At 44.0% G+C, this 25,306-nt stretch overlaps 1 protein-coding gene across 1 annotated transcript in view; it reads left to right on the plus strand.

Annotated features, from left to right (window-relative positions):
* The window catches only part of TSHZ2 (teashirt zinc finger homeobox 2), a 909,619-nt gene extending 887,818 nt beyond the window's left edge, over positions 1–21,801 (plus strand). Inside the window, exon 3 of the mRNA XM_081557265.1 lies at positions 19,329–21,801. The gene's annotated coding sequence lies outside the window, so the exon portion shown is untranslated. The remainder of the gene's footprint in view (positions 1–19,328) is intronic.
* Positions 21,802–25,306: the final 3,505 nt, after the last annotated feature.

Raw genomic sequence — 25,306 nt, forward strand, 5'->3', positions numbered from 1 at the left:
GGCACCCGCTCTGTGTCAGGCACTGTTGAAAGCTCTGACAACAGCCACTGAAGGAGGCGAGAAATGTCCCTGGCCTCGTACGAGAGGTAAGACAGACGGAAAACAAGCAGGTCAGAAGTGTAGTATCGCGTCTCTTAAGCAATGTGTCGGCTAAGAGAGCTCTCCAGCTCTTCGCCGAGACAAACTTCTGTCCTTAGCTGAGCTGATCTCTCAACCTGAAATACTACCTGCTTCATCTTCACATGTTAGAGTTTTACTCCTGTCTTCAAGGCCTAACCCAGCTTTCTTCTATTTCGTTACTTGTTTCCTGATTCTTCCTCTTTTTTTTTAGTTCTACAGTCCTCAGAGCTCCACCAGATCTTTTTTTTAAGTGTTTTTTATTTTATTAATTTTTACTATTTATTTTTTTTGCTGTGGCTGCACTGGGTTTTCACGGCTGCCTGCGGGCTTTCTCTAGCTGTGTCGAGAGGTGGCGTGAGCGCTTCCGCTGCGGTGGCCTCTCTTGTCTCACAGCACAGGCTCCAGGCACACGGGCTCAGTCGCTCCGAGGTATGTGGGATTTTAGTTCCCTGACCAGGTAGGGTTCCAACCCTTGTCCCCTGCATTGGCAGCCAGACTCTTAACCACTGGACCCCCAGGGAAGTCTCTTGACTCTTTTTTTATTTAGGTGGGATGACTTCCTTGTGCTCCCTCCTGTTAAGAAGGTCCCAGGGTCTTCTCCGTACGCTGTTACCTATGGACACATTCATCACCACCCCCTAGAAGCTTCCAGAGCAGCTCTCACTTCCCTTTGGTGACCCCGATCTACCTTTTGGTCACATGGTCTACCATCCCCACTAGCTTATAAACGTAGGCCCTGCAAGCCGAAGCCAATCTGCCTCACATGCTTGCTGAGACCCTCTTCTTGAGCCAGGGCCTGACATGAGTAGATATTCAAATGTTCAGTGAACAAATACGTCAATAAACAGCCATGTCTCTCTTGCCCAATCACGATTCTTAGAAGGCGGTGACTATGTCTCACTCATTTGATACTGGTTGCCATGAACTGAGACTTAACAGTACGGACATATTTGCTCTGCCAATGATTCTGCTTGAGCTTCTGACCTGGTCTCTCTTTCAGTGCTCCCATCTCACCCTCTTTAAGATACATTCCTCTATCCTTGGAGGCCTTCTCACTATACTGCAAGAGTTATGTGACGAGAGAGAGAACAAGAACACAAATAAAGCCTTTTGGTTGCCTTGACAATGAAGTGCTTCAAACATCACAGAGGTTGCTTCTCGTTGCCAGCAGCTAGTCCCTGACTTTTCTTGAACTTATGCAAAACCCATCTGCCCTTCTCCTTTTATTGTTGACGACTTAGTAAGAAATTATTACTAATTTTACTGGAAAGGAGACTCTGAAGACCACATTTTTCTCTCTAGTACTCACGTGTGCTGCCGGGAAAAGAAAGCGAAAAGTGTCAAGTTGTGGCTTCAAGTATTTACCCCTTCCCTACGTGTTCTTCCTTTCTTTCCCCTTTACCATTATCTCCAGTCTCAGCAGCAAAAAAAACAAGAAGAAGAAAACAATGACTCTTTCTTCACCAACCTTAAGTACACATCTTGGGAAACAGATTGGAAAATCTTTCTAGAAAAAATTGACTGAAATTCCAAACCAATACACTGTATTGTTTATGTCACTCGTGAAAAATTTTATGATGCTCTTCTAGATAAAGAACAGTCTCAGGTTTTTACATAGCATACTCAGAGAATGCGAGTTCTTCTTCAGGATGGAATGTAATTTTCTCAATTTCTGGTGCATAGCTGTCTAGATCTAAAAGTTGACCAATTAAAACACCTAAATGTGCAATAGGAAAGAAAGCATTCATGTTTTTATAAGCCACACGTTCCAAACGTGTTTTGGAAATTGTATCTATTGCGTGCTCCATATTCTAGATCAAAGTAAGAACTATTTTAATGAAAATGCCTGTAATAACCTCAGGGAGTTGGTATATCTTGGCTCTGTGCTCCAGCCTCACTGGCTTTCTTTAAGTTCCTTGAACAAACTCCTTTCTGCCTGAGGGCCAAATATTTGGGGATTTCTCTAAGAATTCTCTTTTCTCAATTCTTTATCTGGCTGGCTTAGTTTTAACCAATTCTTCAGATCCTGGCATAAAAGACCCTCCTTATAAAAGTCTGTGGTCGGGCTTACCTGGTGGCTCAGTGGTAAAGAATCTGTCTGCCAAGGCAGGAGACACGGGTTCCATCCCTGATCCAGGAAGATCCCACAGGCCTCGGGGCACCTAAGCCCATGCGCCACGACTCCTGAGCCTGTGCTCTAGAGCCCAGGAGCCGCAACAAGAGAAGCCACTGCGATGAGGAACCCAAGCAGCCCGCCCCAGCTAGAGGACGGCCACGCAGCGACCCAGGCCCAGCACAGCAGAAACACAGAAATTAATTAACTGTGTTTAAAAATAGAAAAAAACCTCTATTGCAGCATCCTCTCTCTTCTCCAAGACACGCTACACGCAGACTCAGTTATAAACCCACGCTGTTTCTGCACAGTGTCTGCCTCCACTACAACGTTCCCATCACTTGTGTGAGAGCCTTGCCCAGACGCTTTCTTTCCTAGACCATAGAGACGGGGATCCTTCTAGTCTTGATCAGCACGTAGGACTGTGAGCCCACAGTAGAGACCCCGTAATTAATTGAGTAGATTCATTACAGGGTTGAGTGAATGAATAAATGATTGGGCTTGCTAGTAGAGTCTGGGGAAGCCTAGAGGAGGAGAGCTTAGGAAGCAGGTCGGGCCTGATGATGGATAGACTTAGGTTTGCTCGAGGGAGTGTAGTCTGAAAAATAAAGATCCAAATTATAGTCAAGAAGAATAGCCAGGGTCATGGCCAAAACAAGTGTGCCTCATCAAGTGTGAAGAACAAAGGGAAGTTAATAGCCCCAGGGGAGTCATGAAGCGGGTAGGAGCGCCTTCAGATGCAAGGGTCAAGGTAAGTGGTTTAGGGCTTAAACTCTGCAAAGTCTGAGGGACTCTGAGTCCCTGCTTTATGTGACTCAGGGGCCAGACTTACACCCCAGTGGACAGCCTGAGCTCTCACGTCAAACTTGACTAGTTTTGTGACCTTGAGCCAGTTACTTCATCTCTCTGAGCCTCAGTAACTTCACCTGCAAAATGGGGATATTAACCGCTGCTTCTTCAAAAGTACACTGTCTGTATAAAAGAACGGTATGTATGTGCAGGTTCTTGCCATGGTTCTTGAAAGTTCTTCTGCTCAGGTCTTCCAAGAAGCTTCAACTCAGCATGAGTCCTGTCTTCCCTCTGTGTTTTACTCAGGGCGTGGTTTGTGGGCCTTAGGCATCCTCTACAGATGAGTAGCTTCTTGGAGGAGGAGACTTGCATTACTCACGTGATTCTGTTAGATTCCTGGTGGCACACAGGTATAAGGGGGTACAGAAAGCTAACTCCTTAGAGGTCCCAGGCAAGAATGAAGACCGTGGAATTATCACTCAGCTCCGAGGCTACATACGATGCTTCCCCAGGAGATCCATGGTTTGGAAGTTAGCTGACGTCACAAAAGGAGCACTTGCTATGTATTGGATGAAGAGATGAATCAGTGAAGGAATGAATTCGCCATTCGTTATGCATGGCAATAAAGAAAAGGAAATTTAACTTTGTCTTCGAGATTTCTGAATGCCTCTGCCAACAACTAAATCTCTTCCAGGGAGGGCAGATGGCGGCCTGTACAATGAACAATTTAATCTTTAGAAAATGGAACAACTTTGCCAGCAAACTCCATTTTTCTCCACGAACACATTGTCAATAACATGTGCTCTCAAATATGTGGTGAAATTGATGACTGGGCCCTGATTTATGGAAACAACAGCAAATTAAATGATTTCTTAGCTTGGGGTCCTCTGGACCAGCCATGAGTATTTTTTCCCCTGTGCTCTGATAATAGAAGAGGTCTAATTAAAATGCCTTGCTGGCCGATTGTGAGTGTGAAGTGAAGAAAGGAGACCGTCCAGTGCATCTTAATTTAAAACCAGGAGGGGAGAAGCCACTTATGTGATAATGAAGATTAACTTAGGCTGGCACTGGGGCTCCCTCCTCACATAAAGGCAGATATTGAGGAAATCCTTCATACAAACACTTTGGGGACCACTTATTTAGCACCTTGTAAGAAATTCTCTTGGTCCTGGGTAGATTTGAGGCTTTGGACATGGATGAGAATAGACCAGGGTTGGAGGAGGGAAGCTCAGAGAAATGGAACTCTCTAGACAGCACGTTGGACGTCCCAGACTATTTCTGAATCATAGCCTGGTTCAGGAGGAGTCCCTGTCCTAAAACTCCTCCTTCTCGAATGATGATTCTAAACTCATATTTGGATCAAGAAGTTTTTTGAGAATCTGATGAGAGCTACAGATCCTCTCTCCAGAAAAAAAATAAACAAGTGTGTGTGTGTGTGTTTTCAAATGCATACACACACATACACAGAAATTCAAAATTTGCTTATGGTATCATGTCTTTTCTTTGCCATAAACTTGAACAACTTGAGTAACAATTTCTATGCAAAATTCCAGGCATCTCCAACCTTCCTACAATGCTCATCCAAGGTTGGAATCTCTTGATTTAAAAAGCCTTTGGTTTCTTTGTTGTTGTTTAGTTGCTAAGTCGTGTCCGACTCTTTTGCAACCCCACAGACTGTAGCCCACCAGGTTCCTCTGTACGTGGGATTTTCCAGGCAAGAGTGCTGGAGTGGGTTGCTATTCCCTTCTCCAGGGGGTGTTCCTGACCCAGGGATGGAATCCCAATCTCCTGTACTGCAGGCAGATTCTTTACCACTGAGCCACCAGGGAAGCCCTAACTTTGGTTTTTGCCCACCTGGGCTGCCTTTGTTCTGTTCCCTTCAGTGGCCCAAGCCCCTTCCCACAATTGGGGATTTTTACCTACGGATGCCTCACTGGACATGTAAGCCTCCAGGCCCTGTGGCTCGCCCTTTCTCATCTTTCAGGTCTTAAGTCAAATGTCAGCGCTAAGGACACCTCTCGGGCCCCTTCTTAACGACAGTGGCACCTACACCACTCATTTTTCCACCACCTGCTTACCTTCTCCACAGCACCTACCTGCTGAGGTCGCCTGCCTGCGGCAACAAAATGCCACAGACCGGCTGCGACAGCAGAAACCAATCTCCTCACCGTTCCCAGAGCAGACGTCCAAACCCAGGCACAGCAGGCAGCTCTCCCCGAAGCGTCTCTCCTTGGCTTGCAGACGACCGCCCCCTTCTGCCTCTTCACACGATCTTACCTCTGAGCACGCACCCAGGGCCTCGTTACTTCATAAGGACACCAGTCAGCTTGCATTTAGGGCCCGCCCTGATGGCCTCAGCTTACCTGAACGCCCGCTTTCCAGACCCTAGCTCCAAATCTAGCCACATCCTGCCTACCAGGGTTCGGTCATCAACACGAATTTTGAGGGCACACGTGTCCATCCGTCAGACTGGCTTCCAAGCTGCTTGTCAATAAAGCTTCTGTCGTGATTCCTGTAACACCAATGTCATTATCTGACCACTGCCCCTGCCCCTGGCTCAGAGGGAGCAGCTGGTCGCTATGGAAACCCTCCACACGAGCTTCTCACCAACGTGCCTTCCGCAAAGGAGGAGAGATCCACCCCACGCTTCGTTTATAGCTCTGCTTGGAAGGAGTGAAAGTTTTCTAGTAACTTTTGTAAGGGAGACATTTAAAATACACAGCATTGCTCCTCAACAGCTGATCCGGGGGCGGAGGAAAGCCTTGAATTCCTCTGAGAAAGAAAGCCTGGTTCGCTGTGTTTTCAGAGCACAAGCTGGATCCAAGACAGGAGGGTTCCCTGGCAGGGCTGACAAGTAGGAAAGGAAGGGGCACAAAGCCTGGCACCTCTTCCAGCGCCGTGACCAGTCACTGCATGTTCCTCCGGGTCCACTGACCCGCTGTGAGAGGTACCTTTAATCATACGGCTTCGTTTTGCTGTGGGGGCGGTGGGGGGCTCTCTGAACCGCCCCCCAGCCTCAGAGCACCTGGCAAAAGGTGAATCCTCATTACCCGATCATAGCGATTGTTGGTAATACTGAGGAGCAAAGTAATGAACAAACCCCAGGAAATCGACGATCTCGTGAGTTCTTCCTTCCTAAGGAAATTTGGTCTCTCAGTCTTGTAACGACCATTTGAGTGGGGACTGGTCAATACGGGTCGTCGACTTTATAAACACTGGTGCTTCCTGTTGTTTGGGGTTTGCTTTGTTTCATATTTGTGTGTGATGTGAGGGGATTTAATCTAAATAGAAATGCAGATTCTGGAGTGGGGAGAGGAGAGAGGGGGAGGAGGGAGAGAGAAGGAAGTGAGGATGGTTGTAGTAGAATTCTGCAGTCAGGTGTTCTATCCCAGCCGTGCAAGAATGGTTCATTGATTAAACGGCAGTAATTGACCGGTCAATCAGTCATACATCAGAGCAGAAGTTCTTAGCCTCAGTGGCACATTAGAATCCCCCGGGGAACTTTTAAAAGCCCCAGCTCCCAGCCCATACCCCAGGCCAGCGGAGGCAGAATCTGGCAGATTCTGGGGATCCATGGGGCCCAGGCACTGGTGTTGAAAGGCTCCCAGGCAGCCCCCCATGGCGCGGGGCCAGCACAGAGAACTCACTCAGAGGCATGGGTGCCGTCAGATAACTCGAGGGGGGCCACTTACTGGTTGTGAACTTGGGTGCCCTGCTCAGCAGCTCTGAGCCTGGACCACCTGTCTTGAGGATTGAATTGGAACAGGTGTTGCTGGTTAAACACTTGGGTTCCAGATCAGGAACATATGGAGCTGGGACTTCCCTGGTGGTCCAGGGGCTAAGCCTCCATGCTCCCAACGCAAAGGCCCCGGGTTCAAGACCTGGTCGGGGAACTAGATCCCACATGTGGCAACTGAAAGTTCGCATGCTGCAACTAAGACCAAATAAAGAAATATGAATTTTCTTTTAAAAAAACAAGGACATACTTGATAAGTACCAGGTGTCTCTCACCATCCCCCAGTGGACGTGAAAGTGGGACCTCCATGTCACCGTCTGGCGGAGGCAGGGAGGCTCCCTGAGGTCACTCAGTCTCACGTCGTTGACTCCACAGAGGCTAGAGCAGCAGACGAGGTATGGAGAAGAGCTCACGTTTCTTTACGGAGTGAAACCCCAGGGGCCAGGCCCTCGTGAACCAGGCAGTCCTGCCCCTGCCCTCCTAGACCCTGAAGCCTGGTGGGCAAGGCCAGCATGAAACCATAGTCACACAAACCAGCGTATTATTCATGACAAGTGGAGGGTAAGAGAGAGGAAGTCTGGGGACCTAGTTGAGCTTCTGGGAGAAGGAAAGGGCCTCCTCAGGACGTGATTTTAAGCCAGTGGGTGAGTGTGCCACAGGAATCACCCAGGCAGAGCCACGAGAGGAGGACGCCAGCCCAGGGGACTGCGGGGGCTTGGGGTGGGCAGAGCCCGTGAGGAGGCATGGAGCTTGACATTTCTGAGCAGACTCCGTCTAAACCGTAAATAAATGAATAAAAGAGCATCTTTTGTTGTTGTTCTTAGGGCATCTCCAGGCACTCAGATGTACTTGGCAGGACACTGGTGGAGTCAGATGAGAGACTAGGTTTGAAGTCCAGACAAATCTTAACTTTGCTCCAGATTCACTAGGAAATATCTGCGTGGGCGAGGGGGGTAGGGTTCAATTTAACCTCCTGAAGCTCTGCTTCTCATTTGTAGACAGGAAATAATCACTCCTATCTTCCCAATCTGTTGTGAGAATTGGTAACTATTGGTTGCAATCAAATCAGTAAAGGGTAACAAGTTATCATCATGAAACAGTGTGGCGTTTTGGTGACAGAAAGACCTGGTTCAAATCCCAGGTCTGCCATTTCCCAGGCCTGTGGTCTTGATCCCGTTACTTAAATCTCTGTCCCTCAGTTTTCTGATCTCTGAAAAGGAGGTTCATAAGAGCTACCTTTGGAGATTATTTTAAGAATTAAAGAAAGCATGGGGAGGGAGGTGGAAGGGGGGTTCTGGAAGGGGAAAACATGTACACCCATGGTGGATTCATGTCAATGTATGGCAAAACAAATACAATATTATAAAAAAGAAATAAATAAGCAGGGTGACAATAAAGAAAAAGAAAGAAAGCAATTGGAGTTAAGCTTCAGACAAAGGGCTTCCCAGGTGACACAGCAGTAAAGAATCCACCTGCCAGTGCAGGAGAAGAAGAGACGTGGGTTCCATCCCTGGGTCAGGAAAAATCCCCTGGAGGAGGAAACGGCACCCACTCCAGTGCTCTTGCCTGGAGAATCCCATGGACAGAGGAGCCTGGCGGGCCGCAGTCCACGGGGTCGCACAGAGTCAGACATGACTGAGCGCATGAGGTTCAGACAAAGAGTGGACGTGAATGAAGTAATCATTCCAGGAAGGGAGACTTCTTCAAAAATGGGAGGGTTTGCCTGAATTTTTATCTACACACCGTTTCCAGTCCACTTCCCGCCTTGCCCAATGTAGACTCATCACAAACAGTGCTGCCTTGGGCTTCGACACCTAATCACAGTGGTAAAAACTAGTCCAACGTTCATTTTCCATACTTGGAGGGCGAGCTGGTCTTCCTAAAACTCGGACAACGCACATGTAGGCAGCGGCGAAGCCCCCTAGCTGTGTCCACGCCGTGAATCTCGTCTGGTTGTAAGTTGTAATAAATAACATCTGGCTCTGCGCTCCCACTTAGAGAAGATGGGCTCCATTGTGAATCACGTCTCTGGCGGCGTGGACTTTAAGCTGTCCACGTTGTTTATGGTGGTGTTTGCCAGCATCTAGACCTCTTTCAAACAATTTAAGTGCCCTTTTGGAGTATATGAATGTGGCTCAATAAAAATGGGTACAGAAGAATTGCTTCCTTTCTCTCCTGTATGACCACGAACCAAAAGCAGCCATACATGAGAATTATCAAATGTTAGATGCATAATTGCCAAACATGAAATTATAATTAACACTGAAACCACCAGGGGTATTTTCCCTTTCCATCGTCAGGATTTTCTCCTCATCTTTGCCACCCTTTTAATTTATCTCTTGAAAGGATGATAACAGTTGGACGGTTTTTCAGTCCTTATCATTTTTCATGATATAGCTTTACTGAGTAATGTGTCTTTAGAAGAGTCTAGTTAGTTCCACCGACAGCCATAAATACTGGCTGGAGAACAGGCTTTGAGGTCGTACAGACATAAGTCCAAATGCCGCTCTGCTACTTACTAATTGACCTTGACATTCTTAACCACTCCAAGCCCCTGTTTTCTCGTTAATTAACAGGGACAATGAGATCTATAGTCAGGGATTAACGTAAAAGAGCATCCCTGGTGGCTCAGTGGTAAAGAATCCACCTACCAATGCGGGAGACTCAGGTTCAATCCCTGGGTCAGGAAGACACCCTGGAGAAGGAAATGGCAACCCACTCCAGAATTCCTGCCTGGGAAATCCCTTGGACAGAGGGGCCTGGCGGGCTACAGTCCATGGGGCCCCAGAAGAGTCAAACACGACTGAGCAACTAAGCAACAACATCATTGTTAAGTGCACAACTTATAATGAGCACTTGGTAAAATGGTAGGTGTTAGGGCTGCTTTCTACTCTCATCTTCTTAATATCCGCATCAAATGTTTTGAAATGCTATTTTATCCTTTTTTATAAAAGGGGAAAACTTTTCTTAGCTTCACACCTGAATTGACAACTGATTTCTCTTCAACGTATGTTTAATACCTGAAATAAAGAGCCTCTCTCTTAGTTTTTGAAGTTTCCAACAGGAAGGAATAATCCATTTTCCAGGATCCAACGATTACTTACTTTTAACACATAAGCAGAATTTTACGCATGTATTTTTTTATTTATTCTACACATTATTCAATAGCACTTTTAAGATACCATATTGGATACAATGCAATAAAATAATAAAAGAAAATCATTTTTTTAAGTCTACATTTTACTGAGCACTTACTGTAAGCCAGGAACCATGTGTAAAAGATACTCTTATCATCCTGATTTTGCAGATATGGAAACTTAAGTAGAGAAAGGGTAAGTCATTTCCCCTAATGTCACCCAATTAATAAATGGAAATGTCAAACAATTAACAAAAATGGCAAAGGAAAACGGAGAGACATTATGAAGAGAAGTTAATGGATATAGACTGTTCCCTTCCGAGGTTGTCCAAATGGTTGGTTGGCCCACAAAACTGACTCTGTGCTTCCTAGCAATGAAAGCAAAAATGGAAGTTTGATCCGCTCTGAGACTGGCCTTTTCCACAAAGAAAATCTATACCAGGATTTAAGAATAAGCCACACCTTTCCTGATACCTACTGTCTAGAAGGAATTCCTTACGTGGTTTTGTGGTAGAGTACAAAAAAGATAATAGGAGATTCCCATAATTTTGTTGTTCTTGTTCAGTCACTAAGTTGTGTCTGACTTTTTGCGACCGCATGGACTGTAGCACACCAGGCTTCCCTGTCCTTCACTATTTTTCAGAGTTTGCTTAGATTCATGTCCATTCAGTTGGTGATGCCATCCAATCATCTCATAATGAATCAAATATTTAAAACTGAAACCATTTCTTTCTGTTAAAAAAAAAATTCAACCATTCCTTTCTGCAAAAAATATGTTTTGCTTAACACTGGGCTCCATCTCTTTTTAATAATTATTCAATCCAAGCTTTGTCAAAGCATCATACTGTGAAGAGATGCATGTTAAAAAGCATGTTGGGGGGAGGGAGAGGAGCCCGCCACTCTCTGCCTTATCATTTTTATTTAGACTGACGTACCTTTGGTTATAATTAGGGATAACTGTACGGCAGTTAAGACTTCATAATCCCATCATTAGTTGTCAAGAGATTTTCAGAGGGCAAACCCTCATGCCATTTCTTTCATTTCCGCTTCTTAACTACTTGGGTAGCCTGAAGTTGAGGAGTGTGCTTTAAGGAAAAGCTTTCCTGCTGCCGTGGACATCTTCCAAGCTGACACACCCCCACGGGCCAGCTGTCACCTGGCAACAGGGCCCGCGCCCCCCGGGGGGCCCCGCGCCCTCCCCCTGACGTCTCCGCCGCTGGTGCTCCCCAAGACGCCACCTTGTTTCTGCCAGTTTCCTTAACAGCCATCTGCACACCATGCTGAAGATATTTCAAGCCATTCCAAGGGCTGCCCATTAAGTAGACCAAAAGGGAACTTATTTTTTAAAATTATTTCTAATTTTCCCATTCCATCAGACACTGGAGGTTGGTGATACAGGCTGGAGGTCGACTTAGATGTTTGCCCCGACACTGGTTTAAAAAAAAGAAAAACATGGAAAAGTCTCCAGCTTTCAGGCTACAGACAATTGACAGGCTGGCTTGTGTCATGAAGCGCACATCTTGCACTCTAGACACATGGTTGATTTATCACAAGTTGTGCTTTGAAAGAGGAAGTTCAAACGTTGAGATTTTCCAGTGTGTCGATTATGACCTGCATGCTGTCTGCATTTAGATGTCCCAAGGAGGAGACTATCATGATCAATAATAGTATCATGATCAATAGTAGTATCGCCTCCTCTTCTTCAAGGGTCAAATCAAGCCCCTTAAACAAACAAATTTTTTCAAAAAGTGTTATCTCATGGGCACAGATTCAACATCAGGAATGGTTAGTTTCTTGGTTAAAGATAAAGGCTCTGAGATACCAAACAGACATATTTCTATTGAATATTGGAATATCCAATTCCACTTATTACCATGTCACCTTGCATAAGTGACGTCAATTATTCAAACCAGTTTTTTTCCTCTGTTATACTGGATACTCCATTGGGTAATTAAAATAGTTAATGAAAATAATACATAAGTGGTGGGCCTAAAATTCACAGTCACAACCAACTCAGCAGTAAAGAATCTGCCTGCCAATGAGAGAGGTCGGGGAGAACGTGGGTTCAATCCGTGGGTCAGGAAGATCCCTGGAGAAGGAAATGGCAACCACTCCAGATTTCCCTTGCCTGGGAAATCCCAAGGACCGTGGAGCCTGGCGAGGTACAGTACATGGGGTCGCGAAAGGGTCAGACACGACTGAGTGACTAAACAACATCGAGAGTCATCCTCGCCATTCAGAGGCTCAGACACTTCCTCGTATCTGTTTCTTCCGGGACCTCCCTTTCCCAGCAACCGCTCTGGGTCTGTTTTCCATGGCTGGAAAGCTGCATGGAAGAAAGAAATTAACAAAAGGCACGACTACATCAGATGGTATTTTTTAAATATTACCCACCTACTCACATGAAGCTGTGTCTGGCGTATAAAATGCATTCAATACGTTTGAGTGATTATTTTATTCATTCAAAGACTTGAAATTAGTCCACCAAAGTTTAAGGGTTTCTGCACAGAGTTTTCTCTTAGGAAAAATTAGGTGAAGCGCTAATGATGAAATTCATCAATGTGGGTAAGCCAATCTAGATTTTCAAATTGTAAAATCAATTTGAAAAAAAATATTAACTGCAGGTTTCTCCCTGGGTTACACAGTTAAAATCGCTTGTCTCCATTTCTCCCTGGCCTACTTGTCAGTGTTTTTTAATAAAACATTTTACATATCTTGAGCATTTATATCTCAGTCTCTTTTTTTTCATTTTCAACCAAATAGTTTCAAGAAGCCCTGAATTAGGAGTCAGGTGTCCTAACGCCATCATTTAATCCCCATGGGAGCAAGTTATTTAAACTCTTTATCTTTGTGGCTACTAGTATTTAGCCTATATATTTCAGCGGAAAATATATATATGACTGTGCTTTGAAAAATGTAAATTGCTTCAAAATGGGGCTTCCCAGGTGGTGCGGTGGTAAAAGAATCTGCCTGCAATGGAGGAGACCCAAGAGACAAGGGTTTGATCCCTGGGTCAAGAAGACCCCGTAGAGAAAGAAACGGCAACCCATTGCAGTATTTTTGCCTGGAAAATCCCACGGACAGAGGAGCCTGTCGGGCCTCAGAGCACAGGGTCCCAAAGAGTCAGACACAACTGAGCAACTGAGCACACACACAAATTGCTTTAAAATAGCAGAATAAATTATCCTTTGACGCTGAAAGCACCAAACAGGTGGCAAATCTTCCTGATGTCCATTTATGTTTCCTTAAACTAATTTTTTAGTCAGTTCTCTTTTTTTCTTTACATGGCCTCTTTCATAGAATTCGAGAAGGTTTCCAGGTAAATCTATATTTTTTTCTTTTGTATTGTTTTAGTATAAATATTTTAAAATTTCTTTTTCATGTTTGAAGAGATAGACTTCAAATTATTACCGCTCAAAATTCATTCCCTCAACAAATACTCTCAAGTACTTCCCATGTGCTAGACATCGGCCAACATGCTTGAGATACTGATGTACGCAGTGTGCACAGCCCCCGCCTTCCTAGGGTTTATAAGCCAGAGCAGGAGGCGGACACATATATATAAACTAAAATTTACATATATGATGATGTAGGTAATGGTCATAGTCCCAGAAGCACAACATAAAAGGTGCTATATTATAACAAAGGAACCCCACCAAGTCCAGTGGGTAGGAGGAAACTTCTCTGAAGAAATGACATTTAAACGAAGACTTCAGGGAGGAGAAGGTGCTAGCCAGACAGAGAGTAAGAAGATGAGAATTCTAGGTGGAGGGAAGAACAGGTGGAAAGACGAGGAGGTGTGTTTCAGACACTGTCAGAAGGCCAGAGGTGGGGCTTCCCTGGCGGTTCAATGGTAAAGAAGCCACCTGCCAATTCAGGAGACGCAGATTCCACCCCTGACCTGGGAAGATCCCAGATGCCTCGGAGCAGCCAGGCTCCTGCCCCGTGCTGTGGAGCCCGGACACCACAGCTGCTGAGCCCACGTCCCGCAACCGCTGAAGCCAAGAGCCCTAGAGCCCGGGCTCCCCTGCAGGAAAAGACAGCGCAAGCAGAGCCCGTGCACCACGAGGCTCAGAGCAGAGAGCAGCCCCCGCTCGCCGCAGCTGGAGAAAGCCCACACGGCAACGAAGACCCAGCATAGCCAAAAATAAATACATGAACAATAAAATCACTCAAAATAAAAGGCCAGTACTCTCGGGATACATCACTAAGGTGGACGGACCCAGGTGAGGCTGGAGAGACGGCAAGACAGATCAGGCCGAAAGTCTTAGAAAAAGAGGGTTTTTTTCCTAAGTGCCACAGAGGACACTGAAGGCGTGTGAGCTGGGAGGAGCGAGGAGGGGCCGCCTCAGTCTAATCTCAGTTTTCACGAGCTCACGATACTTGCTCATGGGAGATGGCCCACAGGACACAGAGCGGACAGAAGAAGCCAGAGAGAGGGGCCCCCGGGCACCAGGGAAAGGCCCACAGGCTGGGAGGGGGCGCGGGGTGAAGATGGAGATAATGACGAGGTGTCAAGGATGACCCAGCTTCCCAGCAGGAGCAACTGAGCGGTCGAAGGTTCCTTTTCCCATGAATAGAGACGAGGGATGAGGAGAGGAAACGGGATGAGGGTGGAGACAAGTGACCTTTCAGGCACCTGTGAGTTATTCACGCAGAGATGTCCAGACGCCAGTCGTAAAATGGACCGAGGTCCTAAGCTCAAAGGATAAAATTGTTTTCTACTAGGTCAGAGGTTCTGAATCACTGATAATGTTGCCCCCCTCCAAGGGGACATTTGGCAAAGTCTAGACATATTTGGGGTCATCACAACTCGAGGGTGAGTGGGAATGCAACCGAAACCTGGTGGGTAGAGGCCAGGGATGCTGCTAAAAGCCCTGCAGTGCCCAGGACAGTTCCCACAACAGAGAATTACCCGGCCCAAAACGTAAACAGCGCCAAAGGTGAGCAGTCCCAACCTACACAGACTCTTCAAAGATGGTGCAAGATGAAGGTCATTACTCCCTTGGGAGAATCTGTCCCACCCACTGAGAGATGTCTGGCGTTCTTGGTCCCTAACCGTGACGCGCTAGTGGCGCCCCCACAGGTGGCCGTCCCCAAACATTTTCGGACAATAATGCAGCTCTGAGAAGAACAGGGAGCTTCCCTGGTGGCTCTGAAGGCAAAGAATCCACCTGCAAGGCGGGAGACCTGGGTTCAGTCCCTGGGTTGGGAAGATCCCCTGGAAGAGGGCACGGCAACCCACTCCAGGGTTCTTGTCTGGAGAGTCCCATGGACAGAGGGGCCTGGTGGGCTGCAGTCCACGGGGTCGCAAAGAGCTGGACGTGACTGATCGAGTAAGCACAGCACAGAGAAGAACAGTACAGAGTAGAGAAAAAAGAAGGCGGGGGCACCCAGCAAGGGCACAGAGAAAAGGAAGAGGCAACCAGAGTGACTTGCCGGGGTGGGTGCAGGATTCCGGCGTGGCCAAATTAAAGTACAGTGTATGTAATTCTACACATCTGTTGATGGTTCTGCATTAATACAAAAATAATTGCATCTTTTTGCCTGGCTCTCCCTCACAAACTCTACTTAATGAACACTGCCAGTGACTTTTTCGATATGTAATTACAATTTTTATTTATTTATGGTTTATTTTTATAGTATTAGCTGAACATATTAAGGGGGAAAACTCATGCAGCAGCAAAACTTGGCCTCAACTACCATTTGAAATAGAGGAGGAGATGGCAGCCCACTCCAGTACTCTTGCCCGGAGAATTCCACGGGCAGAGGAGCCTGGCGGGCTACAGTCCATGTGGTCGCAAAGAGCCAGACACAGCTGAAGCGACTTAGCACACAAGCATCATCTGAAAGGCAACCGAGAGTATTCGCTTCTTTGTTCTTCACTCATTCTGCACAATTTTTCCTGAACAGCAAAAAAAGTAACAGCACACATTCTCATCCCCCTTCTCTTCATTTTCTAGTTTTAATTTTCTGCCAGGTCTCATCTTTAGACCTAGAGGGGGAAAGAGGTTTCTCTTCTTTTAAGATAGGAAATTCTTAAAAAAAAGAGAGAGAGTATCTTGTCCCAAAGTGGCCCACGATTCAGGTCTCCTCTTTATCATTCTCTTATAGTATAGAAAACCAACCTTCTGAAAGAATTCACCTCTTCCATCAATTTTGGTGGGATATGAGATCTCTCAGATAGAAATAGCATCATAGTTGGGTTTTAATAGAAGACACTCATATCTGGAATTTAACTGAATAACTGTACAGACACTCTTGGGGAAATGCCTGTAAATTATTAATAATGCTAGTGTTTCACATTTTAAGACATTACCAACCGATCACAGGCAAGATAAGAGGCAGGTTTTAAGAGACCAGAAAAATCTGCATCTGGATACCCTTTCTCCTGTTACCAACCAGGTAGCTGCGGGTCAGTGGTTTCACCTCTCTAAATCCCCGTTTCTAGGCTGGAAAGTGTAGACGTTAGTATCTCCTGTATTGCAGCATCATGAAGTGGACACGAGGCAAGGCATGGATCTCGAAGGAGTAGCATAGACTAGACACGCAGAAAACGTCAAGTTATCACGACAGCAGGATCCTTTCATGCTGAGGCCCCCAAAGCCAAGAAACCTGAGCAAAGACTTACAGAAAGTCAATAATGAGGTCGGGACTGAGATCTTAGGAACTAAACAACTTCATTTGTTTCCACACCAGAATTTGTCATGAAAGTGTTTTCCAGAAAATGACACTCATGTACACTTGTGAGTGTTTTACAGGGAAGAGAAGGGTTATCAAATGAATGTGAGAAGCCTTAGGTTAAAGAAAGGTATATTATGTTGGATTGGGTTGGGCTTTAATTGCAGGACTTCTCAGAGCCTTTAATACCTTAATGTGTACTGTGAATTCCCAAGAGGGTGACTATAGTAAAAAAAAATTTTTTTTCTTTTCTCCCTGCTCCCCTTCCCAGAACAAATTTTGATCTAAGAAAAGTCCAGCCAGAGAAAAGCTTGGGGGTTGATCAAATCTGGAGCTGGTTCAAGGAAGTGGTAGGTGAAATAAGGTTCTCTAAAACTGGTATCCGGAGAAGGCAATGGCACCCCACTCCAGTACTCTTGCCTGGAAAAGCCCATGGACGGAGGAGCCTGGTAGGCTATAGTCCATGGGGTCGCTAAGAGTCGGACACAACTAAAGCGACTTAGCAGCAGCAGCAGCAGCAGCAAAACTGGTATCACATTAGCTTCAAGGTCATGGAGGAGAAACCAAGGCCCACAGACAGACTGTGAAACCTCCTCCTCGCCCCCGACGTCTGTCTCACGAGGCAAGGCGTCCCCTCTTTAGGAAAGACAGGTTTACTCCTTTTTCCTTCTTCTCGTTTCCTCTTTCTCCCCCTGCCTCCTCCTTACTGTATCTACTGGAGAGCACCTGGTGCTCTCAGACGCTCAGCCGTGTTTGACTCTTTGAGACACCATGGACGTAGCCCACCAGGCTCCTCTGTCCACGGAATTTTCCAGGCAAGACTACTGGAGTGGGCTGCCACTTCCTACTCCGAGGGATCTTCCCGACCCAAGGATCGAAGCTGCGTCTCTTGTGTCTCCTGCATTGGCAGGTGGATTCTTCGCCACTAGCACTGCCTGGGAAGCCCCATGCCGTTGCAAGTTTTAGCCTCTGCTTTCTTTTTCTTTGACTCATCTCTCTTCCTCCAACCATGTGACCATCCTCCTTCACGTTTTCAGACCTGCAGGGGAGTGGGTGGGTTCCAGACCAAAGACTGCTGGGACCCTTCGTATCTGCAATACAAACAGTGACAGAGGGAAATGATTCCTTCCCCTGACGGTGGCGCTGGAGTGGGCAAGGAAGCTTCTGGGTGGGACTGCCTCAATTTAAAGCCACCCACTGCTTCTGATTAGTTGTGGGACTTCAGACAAGTCACTAACCTCTTTGAGACTTTTCCTCTCTTATTTTTAAAACAAAGTTGTTGGAAGGGTTAGTGGTAGTGGATGTAAAGCATCTGGCATCTGGTAGGTATATGATAACTGGTTGCAAGTATTGCAGTCCTATGCTTCCCTACCGAGGAATCTTTTATAAAGTCTATTATGATTATTTTGCACACAATTTCACTGCACACATCAAATGCCATTCAATTTTAAACTTGTCTTTGTTGTTCTACTAGAAACTTGGATATTTTCCTTTTCCAAAAGACAAATTAAATACAGGTCCTCGGTGTTTTTTCCTCATTAAAATGAGCACAACCACTAAATAATGTGTAACCAAGGAATGCTGCCCAGACTGGACTGATGGAAATTATATGCATTCCTACAGCCATCCAAATAGCACATATCTGGAGAAAAATTCAGCCCATTAAGTACTTTAAAGCACTTTCCCACCACAAAAATTGTTGCTATCTTTTGACTCAGAAACTTAAGTCTACTAAGATATTTGAACATATTGAATGGTTTTAAACACAAAGATGTTCATCACAATTAATATTATTGAATAAAACTGGAAGCGAATTAAATGTCCAACATCGCAAGAATGCTTTAGTAAACTTTGATGATACAGGTGACAGAATTCATCCCATTGTGCACAATGATGTTTCCTAGTGAAAGGATAGACAGGAAAACATTACACAGTGGGCACTGACAACTATGTAAACCTAACAAAAATGTGTGGGGAAAGAAAATACTAAAGGTAGTACTGCAGAAAGTAAATAGGCGTCTATCCTGATGGTGAGGCCACAGGTTAATTTTTTAATTTTTTTAAATGCTTCATGATAGAAAAACCATACTTTTTTTTTTAACTTTTAATTGTGGTAAAAAAAAAATACATAACATTTACCATCTTAACAATTTTTAAGTGTAAAGTTTAGTGGCTTTGAGTACATTCCATTCACGTTGTTACGCAACCATCACCATCACCCATCTCCAGGACTTTCCCCTCTTGCAAAGGTTGCCCCCGACAAGCACGATTCTGCTTTATGTTTCTTTGAGTTTGAATTCTCTAGGTACCTTATACAAGTGAAGTATTTTATCATTTTATGACTGATATATTTTCACTTAGCATAATGTCTTCAAGATTCATCCATATTGGAGAATGTGCCAGAATTTCCTTGCTTTTGAAGGCTGAATAACATTCCACTGTGTGGATGTACCATTTTGCTTATCCATTCATCCTATAATGGACATTTGGGTTGCTTCTCCCTTTTGGCTATGATGAATAATGCTGCTGCAAACAGAGGTGCTCAAATATGCCTTCCATACGTTATATTTTAAAGTTTTCTCCCCTAAGTTAGCTCTTCCTTTCCATGTCTCATTCACTGGTCACATCATACTAGACTTAACCAGGACCCTATGCAGAACATTTTTACCAAGGAAAGAGGTGAGCGATTTGACTCTCTGGGCTGCTCCTCAGAAAATAATGTATCTTTTCTGTTGTTCTGGTTCCCATTACAGGACAAATGCCTTAGTTCCGACTCTCCAGCCTGGATCCCCTTCACACCGGGCCCTTGCCCTGCTCCACCCCGCTCTCCTGACACTGATTCCTCTCAACACCCTGCTCTAAGAAGACTGCCAAAAAATAAAAAACACCCCGGCCGTTTCTCTTCATCCGCACCAACAATTTGGTAATGAAGCATTGATTTCCACTTCTCTGCTTATGGACAATATTAGATTTTCACTGATACACTGCAACGGGGCTGCCTCGTCTCCACGGTCCCCTTTCCGCTGTCACAAGAAAACAAAGTGCCGCTGAAGAAAAAGAAGGACTGAGAACATTGATGTACTTATTTTGTCAGTTTGTACCGCTTGACAGGAAAGGGCGGGGGAGGACAAGTCTTCAGAGTTTAAGGTCCAAGTGGGCTGCCCTCGATGTAGACGCCTGGAAGCCTACTTTCCATGGTAATGTCCATTTCCTATTTATAACCCCTCTGGGAACGTTTGTCTAAAGGAAATGTTTCTGTTCAGTGCAACAATTACAGTTGCACCTGGATTGCCCAGTCCTGCCCTTGCGCTTGGGAGCCATTAATCACCACAAAGTGGAAGAATTATTAAGTTAAACCAGAGTTTGAGCCAAGAAAACCTCTGAACAATGTTCGTCTTCTGGGAAAGTTGTTCACATAGTCAGGCTTAACCGTGTTGCTGCCAGTGACTTTTTCCCATGCCGTAGTGGGCATCTTTATTATCATTATCTTTATTGGTTAAAAAATACATAGTTTTGAGCATGCACCACTTCATATGAGACCTGCAAATCGGGACAATTGGGGGAATTGGGGAGATGTAGAATCGGAGAGAATAAGAAGATGAGATCACTGCAGGGTAGAAAGTTCAGCAACAGCCTTTTGTGGTAATCTTTCTCCAGGATCTGTTGTTTATGGGCTTGGAAACACAGCTTAGCTGTGGAAGCAACAGAAAGCATGAAATAGGGTGTCCATCTTAAATGTGTTCCTGCAACTTTTTTCATTAAAACTTTGAGGGCCCAATTTTAATTTGTGGAATATTCCCGTTAATAATGAGATCTAATTAAGACATCCATTAAAAGCCCGTTAAAGTTAATTTAACGTAAAAATTCCAATAGAACTGTATTAGATTTTCTCCATTAAATTAACGTTATGGATTTTTAACGGATGTCTTAATTATACGTTATTATTAACGGGAATACTGTATTACACAGATTAAAATCAGGTCCTAAGTCAACTTGGAAAAGCTAAGAGCATGCTTTACTATTAAAACCTTTGTATATCTAGTGCACTGTTTGGAAATGCAGAGATAGATCTGTTTAGTTGTGCATTTTTGATACAACTGAAAGCAACCTATAATAGATAAATCTGTTATTGCATTTAAACAATGAATTTCCTCATTCTCAAAGGACAAATAAGTCTAGATTGTGTTGTAAACTGCTACTCAGCTATAGGTGAAATGTTTAAACTATTCCAGGCACAACACTAGGAACTAGATGATTCTGAAACAAAAGAGTCATTTTTGTTGTTGCTTTAATTACCAAGGGAATCTCTGTCAAATCTTAATGCCAACAAAATGAAGCCAAATATCTCCAGGTACCTCCTCTGCACCATTTCTCATGGAGCTTGCCTGTTGGAATTGTTTTGGGAATTTTGACATGATCCCTAAATTCAACATTGGGATTTAAAAAAAAAAAAAAAAAAACTTCTTATTTACCTCCTAGAGAAAGTGTTGCCCTTATGCCACATATAATAGCAAATTGCTTTTTTTATGGCATGCATAACCTAGATGGGAAAAAATATGGCGCTTCGGGGAAGGAGGGAAAAAGTAAATGAAGTTCCAGGAATGTCATTCTGAAGTAATGAGGCATGGACAGAAAATATACCCCTCACATCATCGGATTGAGATGGCAGTCGGAATAGCTTCATTGAAGTGTCAGCACTCATCCATCAATCAATCACCCACAAGGAAAAACAGCAACAGTACAACGGGGCGGCTTTTATGGGATTTACTCATGGGCATAGGGAATAGCGGCTCAAATGTAGTTCTGACATGAAAAGCAAGGTGCTGATATTATTTTTTATGATGGGAGGATCATAAAGTGAATTGAGAACAGCGAGGTCTGTCTTTGCTTAACCTATTCAACCAGAAATGAATGGCGCTCAACTGGAAAGGAACAGTCTTCGGATGGGTTAAGATTGAAGGGTGGACTCTGCTGAGCACTGTCCTTCGACAACGAAATTCTATTAAAGGGAAATCAATGCATTAGCACCGGGGTTCTTGAAGCTGTTAAAAATTGCCTGCTCCAACCCAGGTTTATTAGATAAACCGATATAATTCAGATTCTGTCTAAACCGTCCCAAAGCAGATTCTCGAGCTCTTTCTCCAACTTGGGGAAAACAATGCTATTCTCAACTCCATGGAAATTGTTTCCCTTCTAAGAAAGAAATAAATCATCTGCTTCAACACATCATCTATACAGTTTTGTTAGCGCAGTTTCTGTGGAGGGGCGGGTGGGAGGCAAGAGACAAAAATATTTATAAATTTGGTAAGACTCAAGAGTTGTTGCTTGGTGACCATAAATGTCACTGCTGAGGGACAGCTGCCAATGTTCTCCTTAGGAAACAAGATCTGGGCTCTTTCTGTGAGATGTACACAGAGCTCAGTATATTCCTAGAGACCAGACCTGTCTTCATTTGGCAAGCCCTGGAAAGCTTCTAGAAACTTCCTACTAGAAGGAAAAAAACAATAAGAACTCAGGAGAATGTTTTTATCTGCTCTCATACCATTCTCTTCCTCTCTCTGTAAATAAATAAAGTGCTGATAAACTGGAACATTAGATGGACAGAAAAATGATGTGCAAATATCATGTAAACTACCCCCAAGGATCTCCATTCTGTCTCCAACCCTTGGTATCCGTGAGGGTAGGAGACTGCTTTTCCTTCCCTTCCCTCCTTCTAGCTAAGACCACCCACAGGCTGCACACTGAAATGTCTATTGAAAAAATCTTATATGACTACTTCAGTTCTAGGCATTTGGCCCCATTTTGTAGTTCAACAAATTCACCAAATGTACAGCATGTAACAAAACACTGGGAGCACAAGACAGAAGAGGAAACGCAATGTATTCAGCAAATTGACTAACAGATATTAGCAGGCGTCTGCTGGGACTTCCCTGACAGTCCAGTAGTTAAGACTCTGTGCTCCCAATGCGGGTTTGATCCCTAGTCAGGGAATTAAGAACTTGTATGCTGGATGGTGCAGCCAAAAAAATTTTTAATGATATTATCAGGCATTTATTGTATGCACAACACTCTCCTCAATGCTATGGGATACAAGGTGAGCAATTCACACAACATTCTGGTCCTCCGGCGTTTACAACAGTACCTAAAGGTGGCTGATACCAGATACCTGGATGAGGAGCAAAATTAGGGTCCAACTCCCCTCATGCTATTTGCATCTTATACCTGTTTTTCCAAATAATAATCTTTCCGCATAGGAAATTCATCTTCTGAAAAGTATACAGAGAGGAAGTGGTTTAAAAATAGGTCATGGCCTAAAAGCAGACTATAATCACAGAATAAATTGAATAGTCCAGACAGTCCCCACAGAATTGAAGGTCATAAATAGATTTCTTAAACCTCACCCCCAAAATGTGCCTGCTCGGTTGTTGGAGTCTTTCATAATTAATGTCACAGACACAAGCCACTGAATTGAGTGGAAATGCTGAAAACAAACAAATGAAATGACATTTTGCGGAAGCATTTAGATAACTCTGACTAAACAGTGAGGAGGTGTGTGTGAGTGTGCGTGCACATGTGTGTGTGTGTATCCATGAATATATTTAACTTTCACTGTAATTTTCCGGGGCCTATGGACATTGCCACAGTAAGACTCGACAGTTTTCTGAAACTTTTCACAGTAAATCCAAAGATCACAAGGCCTTAAAAGGTGCTCGCGTTCTGTGTCTTTCCCATCTGTCATTCCCTAGGTGATGTGACTGCTTTCAAATCTTTTTCACTGGGTTTCATTTTTCAAGTTTGTTAAATATTTTTTGTTAAAAAAAAAACCATAAAAATGTCACTTTCACATTATCTTCTATTCTCTGCAACAAGAATCGAAGAGTGCTGATGAATGCTGGAATAATAATAATAAGGAAATATATTGAAGGCTTTAAACACACAAATATACACATGTAGTTCTAAAGAACAAAAAAGTGGTATCTATTTTGAACATGCATTAGGCAAAAAAAAAAAAAATCACAAGTGAACTTTCTGTTTATTTCTTTCCCCTGTGAGATGTTAAAATGCTAATTTCATTTTCTCCCTTCCTATATGTGGCACTTTCTCAAAATATCCACAAAACACTTTTAGACAAAGATTGAGCAGGAGAAAGAGACCAAGCTTTCCATCCCCCACAGACAGAGAGACATGTTTCCATTGTAGGGAAGCATTAAACATTTTGAAACTTGTGAATCATCTTTAGAATTTCTACGGGGGAATTTTACCTCTTCATCCAAAGTAAAAGCCACTTATCTCCTTTGGTTTCCTGTGACAGATTCAGAAGCAGACGCAGATACACAATTTCCAGGCTCTAGTTAATCTTCTTCCAGTACTTCACGAACAATGGGCTAACGGGCGTGGGTGTTTCTCCAAAATTATTCATGCGCAAGGCAGCCCAAAGCTTCAGGGAAAACTAGAAATGTTTTATGGATTAGAAGAGAACTGTTTTAAAATGCTAGTACCAGGTGGAACGTTATTTCTGCAACAGAACTTTGTCCATTTCCATTGGAAAAATATATTCCAAGTAAAATGGCTCCTGCAAGTAAAGGCATCCTGATCTGACACCTCTCAGCATAAAAATGATTTTACCAATAGCCATATGATGATCATTAAGGCCTTTAAAAAAAAAGCAACCTGATTGGAAAAAAAACAAAAAATCAAATACTCACAGCCCTTCCTCAATGTTTATTTGCTTAAGACTGCTTTTGGAAGTACAAATAATAACTCTTCTGTGAGAACCCCAGGAGAAGTTGAAAAATTCTAACAAATGCATTACTTAAAAAAAAAAATTGTTAATAGAAAACCCTACCACTCCCTTCAACCCCTCCAGAAAATGAATTTCAATGCATTTACTAAATTATCTTGGACCTGAAACCTACGTTTGGATCTCAGTCCCCAGGCAAAGGCTTATATTTACAGAACTTGAGCAATCATACGATTATATCTCAAATATGAAGACTTTGTACAGCAATGTATTCACTTTCTAAATGACCCAGATAACATTCAGGAATTATAAATGTGTATGTATATTTTGTTTTAAATACACTAAGCTCAACCAATCTGCGGAGAAGATGTAAAAACTATTTTCATTCTGCATGGAGATCAACACAACAGAAACATCCCAGTTTTGCAGTGTAACGTTTTGGCTTATAATACATCAGATGCTAGAATGTGCGCGCAAGTCAGAAAAAGCTGACATACTCAACCGTTCTTGTTTGGCTCAGGGTTCTTAACTGTCATAATATCTGGGGATACAATCTACTTTCTGGTCTCTGATATGCTAGTATCTTTCTAATCCCTTCTGACTTTGACTCCTAATAGCCAGGCACCGTCGGCATAAATCAGAAACTTCCTAACACCTTAAAAATCAAGAGGTAGTTGATCATACACAACCTTTGCACTGGTCAACCAGTTCTTACTCTGCAGAGCGCGTAGGTTTTTAAGAAATTTGGCATCAACCATGTTTGTGTTATATATTTATCCCCTCATGTTACTTCTAGACATTTTGTTTTTTTCTTTTGGAATTGGCAGTAGGGGAGGTAGGGCATAGTGAGTTGGGAGAATTCAACCTTGCTCTGAAGGAAAGTGTTTTGCCAGCGAAGAAACACGTTTTTATATTAGGAAAGCAGACTAGTCATTTTCAAAGAAAAGTGACTGCAAGCGTACCTGTAGAATGCTCCCACGCAAGCGCGCT

Source organism: Giraffa tippelskirchi, chromosome 13 (genome assembly GCF_054371585.1).
Source record: "Giraffa tippelskirchi isolate mGirTip1 chromosome 13, T2T-mGirTip1v1.2.pri, whole genome shotgun sequence".
NCBI classification, from domain to species: Eukaryota; Metazoa; Chordata; class Mammalia; order Artiodactyla; family Giraffidae; genus Giraffa; species Giraffa tippelskirchi.